Here is a 15,038-nt window from a genome sequence, read left to right on the forward strand (position 1 = left end):
CCATGGAGTATAAGGTTTGAAGATTTATATCTGCCTTTAGTAATTATAAAACAAGTCTAAATACTGCTATTATTGAAAACGTGGATAACAAATTTATGACAGGGTTTATATGAATACCTGATTATATATATGAAAATGTTCATACAGATGTTAGGATAAACACTGATTGAGTGCCTACTATGTTCCAGGCACCATACTAGGTCCTTTATAAGTGTATTCACTTTGCTCTTGTCCATAATCTTAAGAGATTTACAACTCTACCAATATTAAACCTGAGGCTCAAAGAGATTGAATAATTTGTGCAAGTCTCATACAGCTTGTAATTGGCAAGGTTGGGTTTGAATGTGAGCCATTTACTTCAAAGTCGAAACTCTTTGGGATATCAGAACACAGAGTTTCCCTGGTAAACATCATTTGTTATCAGTTCCTGCTCAACTTAACCTTGGGTAGCCCTACTGAAGCTTATAGGGATCTTCTAACTCTCTTTCATCTTCATTTCAAGAATCCAAAGGCCTTGGCCAATACCAAGTTTTTGCAGAGGGAGCTTCTGCCTTATTCAGCAGCTTTGAAACAATTTTGGCATCAATTTTTAGCTCTCCACTGCAAACTGAACATGCAGAACATAGAAAAATGTGTTTTTTTCACTCCCAATGAAAGGAGAAAGGTCTACTTGATTTTTGACAAAGGCCTTGGGTTAGTAAAAACATTAATAGCATAATGCCTCACAGTAAGTCACCTCAACTCTTGAACACACATATTCTCTCATAAAAAGTAGGGATATTGAAATTATATTTGGAATTGTACTTAAGGGCTGACTATTGTGTCCGCCCAACGTCAAGTTCAGGAGATGTCAGTCTTGTTATCTTTCAACTGAGTCCTGACCAAATGGTGTTCTTTCTGGCATTCCTCATATTTCTTATAAGTCTTGTCTCTTAATCCTGGGCCATTGCTCTAGAAACTTATAGAAAAGTCTAATGGTTTCCAGCATACACTAAATTATTCTTATTAATTGTGCATCCTGAGGCATTTTTTCTTTTTTACATGATTTTATGGCCATATCATTGGAAACTTTGAAAGAAATGTCTCTGACACTTTAATTCACTCCATCATTTTTTTTCTGGAAATTTCTCACCAATTAATTTGTAATCTCTGTTGCCTGCTTTGCTACAAGTGCATTTCCTTAATTAGCCTATGAGAACAGACATTTATTAAAAACAAAAAGACTGCTTGGAGAACATTATTTCAGACTCACCACTGCCTAAGAAAATAAAAAGCTTTCTACAGAACTTAGAGAAAAGAATCTCAGGGGCTATTATCTCAATGTTAAGCATGGTTTGACAAAGCAGATTAAATTAAATTGCTCACATTAGAATAGCTCTCCTCTTGCTACTGAGGCTGAGGAATGGATTGGTCTAAATACCTTGGTGGTGGGATGAATTGGGAAACTGGGATTTACATATATACACTGATATGTATAAAATAGATAACTAATAAGAATTTGCTGTATAAAAAATAAATTAACTAAATTAAAAAAACCTTGATGAAATATTCACAAAATGTAAATTTTATTGTGGAAACAAATTACTTGTCATAAATTGAAAATATGATGTAATCAATGTTTTACATATTGCCTTTAAGACTTTTTAAAAAATAATCTATTTTGATACCATATTATTATTGGTCCAAGAAAATGCTAGGATTTTATAAAAATTCTTGGATGAAGTAAATAGATTTTTCACCTTAAAAAACATGAGAATATGGGGAGTCTTTTTGCAGTCTGATAACATATTCCAGTCTCCATACAAGGGGGAAGGACTCTTCTAGCAACCTCAGAAATATCTGTTCTTGTCAATTCAGACTCTGAAAATGTCCTTAAATCCAAGAAATTTGCTTTTTTCCCCTTGGCTCTGTTTCTAATGGCTGGAACCAAATTTTTCCATTTATGAATGACTAATCCATTCTTCTAGAGGTATTTCTTCTATTCCCTTGAGCAGAATAATTTAAAATATCACTAACTTTTCCTTAGCTCATACTCATGTATTTTAAGAATTTGTGGGGAATTATAAGATTTTATCCAAAATAACACAGTGTGCTGAAAAACTCCTAATTTTTTTCTTTTGTAATAATATAATTTAAAAACTAGAATAATTATTTCCAAAGTAAACATAATATGTTATGATTTAAACAATTTAACCTCATCTTAACCATAGCCTTGACATTCTGACTTATTAAGGGAAGAGAGTTTGTGTTGATAAACTAATGGTCTTTATGTTTCACTTAAAATCACACTCTGATTTTTTCAGAAGCTTGTAGAAAAAATTTTAGGATCTGTAAGAAAAGTTTCTCTAAGAAACAATTAATCTTAAGTCCAGGATTGAAACACAAGGAGAATTTCGACATTTTGAATCAGGTCCAAGGAACTGGCAGTGTGAAACCACGTGAAAATGCAAAAAACATTTTAAAGAAAAGGTTACTATATTCTTTTGCAGTAATCCTAAATATATATAGTTCATATTATGCCAGAATTTAGATAGAATTACTTAAGGGAAAATGCTTTTATTCTACTGAAACTAGCTTTCATCTCATCAATTAGATAACATATTAGACATTAGTGATAGACATTTGAAAGCAATGCCGTTTTAGCATAATCCTGATTAATGTCTATAAAGTTTTATAGGCTGAATTAAGAAAAACTCCATATTAAGGGGAAAATATATCCGCATATCTATAGCACAGGAAGAAATATGCTCAAAACAATGACCTGGAGACTCTCTATGATACCACCCAATTGCCTTCCAAATCATCAAAGAACTTTTAACCACTGTAACTTGTAGTTTTAACAGTAAATTCATGGTGCATTAATCTACTAATAATTAGTAATTCACGGACAGTCTATATTAAAACATTACTGAAATTATATATTCTATTAATAGGTTAGTCATTATATTACACTACAAGTTCAAAAGTTAAGAGTGTAAACAGAAATACACATAAAGCCAGTATTTGAACCTTCTTATTGTGGAATCAAAAACCATAAATTGAGGAAATCACTATGAAGACGGAACTTGATGAGGAGTCTAGGGAATTAAATGTTTGGTTTCTGAGACATCTGAGTGTCCTTAATTTTTTAAACCAGATATTAACATCCCCAAGGTGTGCCAGAAAAGTTCAATAATATCTAAGGTGGTTTGACTTGCTCTGTGGTGATCACCAGGCAGTGACATCTTGGAATGTCCATAATGATGTAGCAGCAGACAAAGCATAAGCCATTTCAGGGGCAACAAATGCTGACTGACTCCAACGTACATGTTTCAGACTAAGTTGCCTTGAAATATACCTACGACAAAGAGAAATTATTAGGGATTTAATGAAGAGTTGGGGCACACCTAGTCTTTTAGTGGTGTCCTTTCTCAGAGGCTCAAAGCTTTAAGATTGGGACTTCCCTGGTGGTTCAGTGGTAAAGAATCTGCCTTCCAATGCAAGGGACGTGGGTTCGATCCCTGGTCAGGGAACTAAGATCCCACATACTGTGGGGCAACTAAACCCGCGCGCCACAACAACGGGGCCCACGCACCTCAACTAGAGAAGAGAAAACCTGCACGCCACAACTGGAGAGAAGCCCACAAGCTGCAACAAAGAGCCCACGTGCCACAACAAAATATCGCACATGCCTCAATGAAGATTCCGCATGCTGCAACTAAAACCCAATGCAGCCAAAAAATAAAAACGAAAATAAAAACTTTAAGATTAAAAAATGTTAAATGCTAGGAGGGAAAAAAAGAATGTTTCTCTTTTATCCATGTGATTGAGTCTGATAAATACATATTGTTTACATTTATACCTTAAGAAACTATAATCCATTCAGTCTCTCATGTCACGCTACTGCATAAGGATGTACATTTTAACTGGCACTGCCTTGAAGAAAGGACCTCTCTTCATCAGGACAGCAAATAAGGTGATCAAATCCAAATAATCCAAATGAATTATTAAAATACAATAGTTTTAAATAAGTTCATTTGTATCTTTTTTTTTCATACTCCACATATAACATGTCATTCTGTTATTTACAAAACAGAAATAGGCTCACAGACATAGGAAACAAACTTATGGTTACCAAAGGGGAAAGGGAGGGAGGGATAAATTAGGTGGATGGGATTAACAGGTACACACTACTATATATAAAATAGATAAACAACATGGACCTACTGTATAGTACAGGGAACTATACTAAATATTTTGAAATAACCCATAAGAGAAAAGAATCTGAAAAAGAATATATATAACGGAATCACTGTGCTGTACACCTGAAACTAACATGGCATTGTAAATCAACTATATTTCAATAATAAAATAAAATAAAATACAACACTTTTACTAAAGTTACTTGAAAATCTTTTAATTTGATCAACATGTGTGTGTGTGTGTGTGTGTGTGTGTGTGTGTGTGTGTGTGTAGTGGGCCTACTGCTATATCAAGGACCAAATATCTACGTGATATTTTATGTATGTAAACATGTTCATAGAAAGCCAATCCTTTCCCACAAAGAATTTAATCTAGAATACTGCATTAGTTAACTTGGGCTGCCATAACAAAATACCATAGATGTGACTTACATAACATTTATTTATTTTCTCATAGTTCTGGAGGCTAGAAATACAAGATCAGCATGCCAGCATGGGCAGGTTCTGGTGAGAGCCCTCTTCCTGGCTTGCAAATGGCCTTCCTCCTGCTGTGTCCTCACATGATGGAGACAAAGAGACCTCTCTCATGTCTCTTCAAGGACACTAATCCTATAGGATCAGGGCCCTAATCTTATGATCTTTAAGGTAATTAACCTTAATTACTTCTGTAATGACCATATCTCCAAAAAGTCACATTGGGGGGTTAGGGCTTCAACATATGAATTTGAGGGGAACACAAATATTCAGTCCATGAAAACTAGTACTTTCTCTTTCCCTATAATATAACTATTAGAAAAAAAGATAAAAATAAAAGAGGAAAAGTAAAAGAGTAAAAAAGAATAGTATGAGAAAACATAGATAAGTTGCTGTGGATGTTTAGATGAGAAAGAGACTGTTTTTAGAAAGCAGTTCATGGGGAATACAGTATCCTGTATAGATGATATTTACAGCAACCATATAATTTATTTTCCAAGGTGGGTCACTTTTAGAATTAAAGGGGCACTATTAATCATTGCAGAATTGGCCAAGCCCAAAGGCAGCCCATGTAATGGCACCTGGACTCATTTAGCTTTATTGAAGAATAGCGAGTATAAGAGGAACATGGCAGGGAAGATTTCTTTGCATTAAAATCAGTCGAGGTTTAGACTCAGATTGGAAGTAAATGGAAGGCAATTCAAAGCTTCCAGAGGCAGGAGTGCCCTGATCAGAGCTGGGCTTCACTGTGATAAATTGGGAAGCAGTGTAAGTGGAATATATGGCAGATTTTAATAAAGATGGTGGCTGTGGAAACAAAGAAGAGGATACAAGTGAGATATGTGGAGATAGAGTTGGCAGAACATATGGGCTGATGATGAGAAACACATGGCTCAGGTCTACAAGGAGATGATTGCCTATTTGTCCACTATTCTCTCCTTACGTACTCCTTATTCTCTGCTCTGTTCTGCGGGCTTGGCACTGCATATTCAAACCCACCCTTTATAGTGTAGAAGAAGGTTGTTAAGTTCCAAACATCATGAAATGCTGCTGCCCAGTTGAAAATTTGTGTGAGTGAACAGTAAGCACAGGTGACCTCTCAAAGGTAATATTTTCTATGCCACTAAAGCATGCCTAGGGTGTAAAAAGAGTAATATATTAAACGCTGTTCTGCTTGAGGGATCTTCCAAAAGTCTCCGGGTACCTCCTAGCTGAGATCTCATACTTCAAAATAAAAGTAAAAGCTAATGAAGTCTGGGAGTTAAAGTGTTTCAAGATTTCTTATGCTGCCCTTTAAAAGCAGTGTTAGGTAGGTTTTAGATAAGAAATAGTAAAAAGATATTATGTTATAAACCCTACACCACATGATTAAAAACATTCTGAATGTGAAAGCAAGCAACTTACTTACTCTTCTCTTCTCCTCACCCTCTACCCGACTCCCACCCACTAGAGGAAAAGTCCATCTTAGAACTCATCAGTTTACCTGAAAAATATTTATATTTTGCATTTCTAGTTAGAAGGGCAGGAAAACTATGTCATACATAATATTTTTCACTAATCAGACCAAAGTGTTTTCATTTTGTCGTATGTGGCAGCTTTGAATATTTGGTTTTCAGACTTTTCTTGCTTTTCATGGACTAGGATACAGTAGATTATTTTTAAACTTTGCTGTTGCATGTGAAAGGAGTGCTGAGGAATGATTATCTAAGAAGTCAAGTTTAACCATAGACATATAGACAGAAATCTCTTAAGTAAGAACTGCTGCACCAGACCTTATGTAGCTTTTTAAAAGACATAGTATTCACTTGTTATCATCACATGCTTCAGAACAACTTATGGAAATATCATTTACTTATAACAATTTATACAGTCATTTACTTCTGAATCCATTGCTAAGCACTGGTCATACTCAGGAGTAATTAATTCTCGGCCTGATGAAAGCTGTACCTCTTCTCTCAGGTAGGGAATAAGTGTGACTCTTTGTTCTGAGCTATGAATACAGGTTTTAGGCAATGCAAATGGGAAGCATAGGCAGGGAGGAAGAACAAGACAAGCACACATCAAAAAACCATAGGGATTCCCTAGTGGCGCAGTGCTTGAGAGTCCGCCTGCCGATGCACGGGACGCGGGTTCGTGCCCTGGTCCGGGAAGATCCCACATGCCGTGGATCGGCTGGGCCCGTGAGCCATGGCTGCTGGGCTTGCACGTCTGGAGCCTGTGCTCCGCAATGGGAGAGGCCACAACAGTGAGGGGCCCGCGTACGGCAAAAAAAAAAAAAAGAAACCATAAAGACCTCAAAATAAGTAACTGAGCATTTGAGAAAATATAAGATCTTGCAGTGAGATGAAATGTGTATATTTACAATATTCTGGGGAGATCTGAAACCATTTTGACTTTTAATCATAAAGCCATTGATTCCTTTGTAGAATGTGCTTAGGGCAAGCAAGATACCAGAAAGAGGTATTAAAAACTGATTCAGGGGCTTCCCTGGTGGTGCAGTGGATGAGAATCTGCCTGCTACTGCAGGGGACACGGGTTCGAGCCCTGGTCTGGGAGGATCCCACATGCCGCGGAGCAACTAGGCCCGTGAGCCACAACTACTGAGCCTGCGCGTCTGGAGCCTGTGCTCTGCAACAGGAGAGGCTACGATAGTGAGAGGCCCGCGCACCTTGCTGAAGAGTGACCCCCGCTTGCCACAACTAGAGAAAGCCCTTGCACAGAAACGAAGACCCAACACAGTAAAAATAAATTAATTAATTAATAAACTCCTACCCCCAACATCTTCTTTAAAAATAATAATGATAATAAAATAAACTGATTCAAGGGAACAAAGGAAAGCTGAAAAACACAAGATTGGTATGTGGCACAAATATTATTTCAAAATAATATTTCAGAGAATTTCATAGAAAGAAAGCTTAAAATAATAAAGATATGTAGGCATGTGGACTTCATAGAATATAGGCTACTTTCTGAAGGACTTAACTAATGAGAAAAATAAGAGGCTACAGAATGGGGATAAATCATGCATGGAGCCAAAGTTTAAAAGTCAAGACCAGGTTAAGACAAGCCCAGTGATGCTGAGAAAGAGCTGGAACATTTTTCCTTGAAGGAAACAAGAGGTTTAGTTCCTAGTGTCAAACTTGACTTTATTTTTGTTTTAAGATTTTTTTGATGTGGGCTATTTTTAAAGTCTTTATTGAATTTGTTACAACATTGCTTCTGTTCTATGTTTTGGTTTTTTGACCACGAGGCATGTGGGATCTTAGCTCCCTGACCAGGGATGGAACCTGCACTCCCTGCATTGGAAGGTGAAGTCTTAACCACTGGACCACCAGGGAAGTACCCAAACTTGACTTTAGAACCTTGAAAGAAGAAGAAGGAAATAATGACAAGAGGACCATTGAAGGAAACTTCTGGAAAAATAATTTATCCTCTATTGTCTGAGCTCCCAAGGGAGGTTAAAATAATAAGGAATGCCAGTGCTTAGGTGGCGAGATATAAAGGAAGACCCAGCAAATGAGGCTGAGGTAAGAGAACCAGTTTTGGGACAAAGCTATATGAGTGTTAAGTTAAAGACAATAATCAATGGGCCCTTTTCAGCAATCCTGAAGCCCTACCGTTCATGTTATACTTGGGTCATAAAGAATTCCTTGGGGTGGGAGGTAGGGTGAGTGCTTATTTTCCCAGAGTCCCCTCCCATTTCAATTTTATAATATACAGATTTGAACAGCAAAGCCATTCTCTTCATGGTAGTCAAGAAAGAGAGTGTTCTGTGAGCATGATGGTGGGAGAGGGAGAAGTAACCCTGGGATTTGGCAAGCACTGGTGATAAGGATTTCGAGAGAGACTTGGCAGGACTTGGAGGACTAGAGCAACACTGCACAGGACTAAGTCAACGTCCCGCAAGCATCACTGTGTCCAAGATCCACGTTTAGTGTTTGCTCAAGTGCAGATTCAGAGGCTCCACCTCCTAAGACTCTGATTCAAGTGAGCATGTGAGACTGGCTTGAATCTGCTCTTTTTTCCAAGTACCCACTTTTTTGTTGATATAGTTATTTATTTATTCATTGGTGATATTTTGGTTTAAAAAGATGTAGTTCCAAAATTCATAATAACACTGTATTGTATACTTGAAATATGCCAAGAGAGTAGCTTTTAACTGTTCTTTCTACAGACACAAAAAATTGTAACAGGCTTCCCTGGTGGCGCAGTGGTTGGGAGTCCGCTTGCCGATGCAGGGGACATGGGTTCATGCCCCGGTCCGGGAAGATCCCACATGCCGCCGAGCGGCTGGGCCCGTGAGCCATGGCCGCTGAGCCTGAGCGTCCGGAGCCTGTGCTCCACAAGGGGAGAGGCCACAGCAGTGAGAGGCCCGCGTACCGCAAAAAAAAAAAATGTAACTATGAGAGCTGATGAATGTGTTAATTAATGCATTAACTAACTTGATTATAGTAATCATCTCATAAGTTATACATATATTAAATCATCACATTGTACACCTTAAAAAAAGAAGTATGTCAGGGAAATAGGTAATAAAATATTATGTAATTTTCTGAAAAAAAGAAAAATCACAATGAGTTACCATTCTAAATAATAGGCTCCTTAGAATGATTAAATTGAAAAGTCTGACCACACCTAGGGTTGATGAGGATGTAGATAAGGCTGGGGAGAAACTGGAACCCATCCACTGCTGATAGGAATGTAAAATGGTACTACAATTCTAGAAAACAGTTTGAGAGTTTCTTACAAAGTTAATAATATGTATTCCTCACCACTCAATCTTAAGTATTTACCCAAGAGAAATGAAAGCAAAAATCCATAAAAGCTAGATTTTCATAGAAGCCCTATCTATAATAGCCAAACAATCCAAATGTCCATCAATAGATGGACAAATAAATCATGATATATCCATTCAATGAAATATTACTCAGCAAAGCAAAGGAATGAACTGTTGATACATGTAACGAGATGGATGCATCTGAAAATAATTATGCTGAGTGAAAGAAACCAAACAAAAAAAGAATATTCTTTATACTATTCCATTATATAAAGTTTGAGAAAATGCTAACTAATCTCTAGTGATAGACAGCAGATCAGTGGCTGTCTAAGGATGGGAGAAGGGGCAGGAAATCTGGATTGCAAAGAGGTACAAGGTTACTTTGAGGGGTAAGAATTACTTTGACTGTGGTAATGGTTTCATGGTATATACATGCATATGTGTCAAGCATACTTATATGTCATATTTATATGTAAAACTTAACAAATTGCAGACTTAAAATACATGCAGTTTATTGTATGTCCATTTTAGTTCAATAAAACTCTGTTTTTTAAAGGGTAAAAGACTTTGGCCTTCTCTCTTTGTTAAAGTTTGATAGAATTTACCAGTGAGACCATCTGTCATAGTGTGTGTGTGTGTGTGTGTGTGTGTGTGTGTGTGTGTGTGTGTGTGTTTTAATGGGAGTAATTTAGTTTCTTGAATAAATTAGTAAATAATTGATATATTTATCAATATAATAATATATTTTATATATTATTATATTAATATGTTTTGTAATAATCTATTTATTAATATAATATATATATTAGTTTATTTGTTTCAACTATTTTAAAAAATGAACCATTATTTATTTCAACTATTTTTAAAAATGAACCATTGGATTTATTTGTTGGTTGATTCTATCATTTTTTTTACAATTACAGCATTGATTTCTTTTGACAAATTAAGAAACAATGGATACAGTTGACAGATCAGGTTCGCAGAACAGGTCTGGGAATGGAAAAAAATTTCAATATTTTAAGCAAAATTAGAAGATTTTTTAAAATTAGCATATAAAATCAGGGGAAAAAATTAAGTAATATTTACAGTCGAGGTAAGTCTTTGAATAAATATTGGTATTTAAACACACATGAGTCTTATAATAGTTAAAAACATGAATAATTTTTTCAAGATTTGTGCTTATTATCTAATTAAAAATTAATATGCACTAATTAAATACACTAAGTTATTTTACTGTTTGAATAGATTGCATTGTTTCTAATATGTTTACAAATGATAAGTATAGCAATTATACTTTCAAATAATCAAGTTATAAGTGATGGCTTATAAAAGTGGATGATTCATCTAATGCTGTAGATCATAATGATTTGCTCAATCTGTTTTTATACATTATAAACTGGCTATATCAGGTAAGTTTGGAAAGGATGGATACACAATATTGGCTCTTATTGGTATACATGTTCGTGTTTGCCACTTTAAGAAATGTAAAACAAATGTGCGTGATTGAATGGAATATCTTATGTGTGCTCAGGAGTCGCAAATAGTCTTACCTGGAGTTCTGTTGCTCTGATCAGTGCTTAAATATGACAGAGTGACCATTTACCTGCCTCCCAGCTTTTTCTGTGCTGTAGGGAAATAGCAGTTAATCACTTTTGTTAAAAGTTGTAGCTATTATGTCTGGATAGAACTATGTTTCTTAAATGGTTGCAAAAAATATATAAATGAAAATAAAATGAATATGCTATTGAGGAAAAGAGTATAACTGTGTCAAAGTAAAATTGCTCATTTGTGGCAGTAGAGAAAAAAGGAAAGACAGTATACAGCATAGTTAAGTTATAGAAAATTTTAAGGGTAGTGATGTTTATTTGCCTTGATTTAAAATACTTGCAAATAATGAGTTTGAAAGAAGCATTATAATCATAAAATTTTTATTAATTTGGTTCAGTGTTTATGACTTTATTCATAAGATGAAGAACTGTCTTGCTAATACAAAATTGTTATATCAGTTGTAAAAAAATAGGTAAAGCTAAAATTCGGTTTACTTTCTGTTAAAATAGTTGCTTTTTTAAAAAAAATCTGTGTCGTCTGTATATTTTGCCTGAATAACAAACATTTTTTATATAATGAGAGCCTGTTAAATTTTTGTGACTTTTTTGCATGCTCCTGAATAATATTTTAATAAGTCATTTCTGAGAAAGCTAGAGACCTTAAAATTCGTTGATACTTTGTACAAAATAAGCAAGTGTTTATCTTAAATAAAACGTGCTTATCTTAAATATTACATCAAACTTGCTCTCTATACAACTATGACTTATACCCATGCTTTTTTTCTGCTTTGACAATTATTTTTGATATTGCCTTTTTCAAATTCAGTCCCCCAATTCACAGTAATTAGATATCTTTTATACTCAACTTACCTATGGTGTTTCCCGAAATACCTCTGGGCAATGTGAAAAATCAACTTGCTCAACTTACAAAATGAAAAAACTAGGAATAAGTAGATATGTTTGGCATTTTTCATGTTTTTAATTTACTCAACATTATTGTGAGAGCTGCCCTATTCTTCAAACCCACAATGTGAGAAGAGCTAGAAAAATCAAAAGAGAAACTCAGCCTTTACAGGTTAATTATATGCAAGTTGAATGATATCAATATGCATGCATTTACACAAATATGTGCTTTTCATGTTGGATAGAAGCAAAATCATGTTCATGTACAAAGACTGTAGAATAACTGTCAACAAACTGGTTTTTTAAATGTTTTATATCTAAGTTTAAATAGAATTTTTATTTATGAGCACTCTTTGGGGAATTTTTTCTGCAATGAAGACTCATCCAATTAGGAAAAAAATAATGGTACAAAAAACTCTGTTCTTAGTTTTAGATGAAGTCATCAGTGAAACAACCTCAACCCTGAAAGGCAGTCAGATCAGCTTCAACTGACTGGCCAAGGTCGTTATGGATGACAGAATGATCTAGACTTCCTCTTTGCTGGTCAAGGTGTAGTCTGTGTAATTACTAACACAACCTATGGTACCTCAATTAATGCCTTGAACCAAGTGGAAAAGTCAATAAAGAAATGTAAGGAAAATTCCAGCTGACTTTGTAAGGTAGACTGACAGTTTTGGGATTTGTTTAGCTGGCTGCATTAGTCCACGACCCAGGGTGGCATAGTTGAGGTCAATACTGCAGATTGGTCTTATCCTTATGCTTAGAACTCTGTTGATGGTAGCCTTAATTAAACACTGTATGAGACAAGTTGAATGGATTTGTTGCCAACCTCTTTTGGATAGATAATAATTAGAGTGGCTGACAGAGCAGTATATATTCATTGGAAGGTTTGCTGAGAGCAAAAACAGTAAAGAAAAGAGGCATGGATACCTTGGGGACACAAATCTCTCTGTGTTTCTTGCAGTTCTACACATTTTTCAAACAAAGCACAAACTGTCTTTTGTTGTAGACTATCTTTTATTTTTTTATTATTTTTTAGCAGCTCAAATAATGACCATTTATTTATTCTTATGATTCTGTGGGTTGACAAGGTAGTTCTTAAACTTCTCTTGGTTTCAGGCACTGGATATTTTAAAATGGACTCACTCACCTAGTTGGAACTTGGTGCTAGTTGCTGATTAAAAGCTCAACTTACATAGCTAGAAGCTTCAGTTCTCTAACGTGTCAGCCTCTTCATGAGGCTGCTTGGGTTTACTCAGAGAGAGATATATAGGTTCCAAGAAGGAGTGTTCCAAGATGCAAAGGCAGAACCTGTGGTTGTCTTAAAATTCAGCCTTGAAAGTTACACAGAATCCCTTCCACAATATACTATCTGTCAAAATATGTCAAAAGGTCTCCTCTCCTCATATACAAGGAGAGAAGAATTATTCTCCTTCATTTGATGGGCTAAGTTACATCTCAAAATAGAATGTGGAGTGGAAAATATGCTGACCAATCTGTAGTAGATATCCCTCATATTTAGTGTTCATATATTTTGTATAAATAAAAGTACTGTTATAATTTTCCTGCAACTAGACATCTAGTATTTGGAAGTGATTTAATTATTTTTAATAGAATAAATTAATAAATATACATATTGTGAGCACTTTGCATATTGCTTGTGTGTGTGTACAACATTTTTAGATGCATAAGCAAAAATGTGTATTCTATTATTTCCCACTACCTGCCAATCTCTGTCTTCTTCCACATGCAGACTTCTTTGCATATATTACTGTGTTAGACTATTCTTGGCAGATAGAGACAGTGTCTCACCCAAGATTAAGGCGGAAGATTTATTTACTGTCCAATATAATAAATACTGTATTTCCCTTTGGTACAAAGGGTAGATTTGCTTGTAGGCCACTTAAAAAGATTTGGGTTCTCTAATTTTTGGGTTCCTCAGCTTTTACACAAACATCATTCACCATTGTCCTTCTGCATTGCCCCATAAGACAGAGGGACATGAGAAACTGACACAATCATGAAACTTATGCTGCTTGCTGTGCTGTGAGTAATTTTCTCTGACCCAGGAATCTTGTATCTTCTGTTTGAGTCCATGCACAGTGACAAGTTAGCTTGCAAGTACAGTAAACTCTCATAATTCTTTGTTTGTTTGTTTGTTTGTTTTTCTTTTTTGCGGTATGCAGGTCTCTCACTGTTGTGGCCTCTCCTGTTGCGGAGCACAGGCTCCGGACGCACAGGCCCAGCGGCCATGGCTCACAGGCCCAGCCGCTCCGCGACATGTGGCATCTTTCCGGACAGCGGCACAAACCCGTGTTCCCTGCATCGGCAGGCGGACTCTCAACCACTGCGCCACCAGGGAAGCCCTCTCATAATTCTTGATATTGTTCAGTTCTGTTCAAAAATACTAAGATCATGAAAGACAAAGACAGTCTGAGAGCATGTTTCAGATTAAAAACAACTAAATACAATGCATCCTCCTTGATTGGATCTTGGTACAGATAAAATAGTAGGGAGGTACTTGGTGGAACTGGAATAAGGTGTGTCAATTAGATAATAGTATTGTATCAATGATCATTTTATGAATGTGACTATTATTTCATATTGTGTGGAAATATACACATATATTTTGAAATAAAGAGGAATCAAGTCTGCAACTTATTCTCAGAAGTCTCAGAAAAATATGAAGAGAAAGAAAGAGAAAAAGTAAGACACAATGAAAGAATAATAAAGCTAGTGTAAATGTTTACATTTGGGGAATCTGGGTGAAGGATAAACAGGAATTTCTTATATTACTTTTGCAACTTTCTTGTAAGTATAAAATTATTTTTAAATAAACCATTTTTTTTAAATAGTGGAAAATCCCAAAGGGAGGAGAAGATTTCTCTCTTTTTTTTTTTTTTTTTTTTTTTGCGGTACGCGGGCCTCTCACTATTGTGGCCTCTCCCGTTGTGGAGCACAGGCTCTGAACGTGCAGGCTCAGCGGCCATGGCTCACGGGCCCAGCCGCTCCGCGGCATGTGGGATCTTCCCGGGCCGGGGCACGAACCCGTGTCCCCTGCACTGGCAGGCGGACTCTCAACCACTGCACCACCAGGGCAGCCCGGAGAAGATTTCTTTAATAAATAAATTGCAAGGAAGGATCTGATGGTGGGGG

This window comes from Aethalodelphis obliquidens, unplaced genomic scaffold, assembly GCF_003676395.1.
Source record: "Aethalodelphis obliquidens isolate GAN/ISIS:26980383/991018 unplaced genomic scaffold, ASM367639v1 scaffold21, whole genome shotgun sequence".
NCBI classification, from domain to species: Eukaryota; Metazoa; Chordata; class Mammalia; order Artiodactyla; family Delphinidae; genus Aethalodelphis; species Aethalodelphis obliquidens.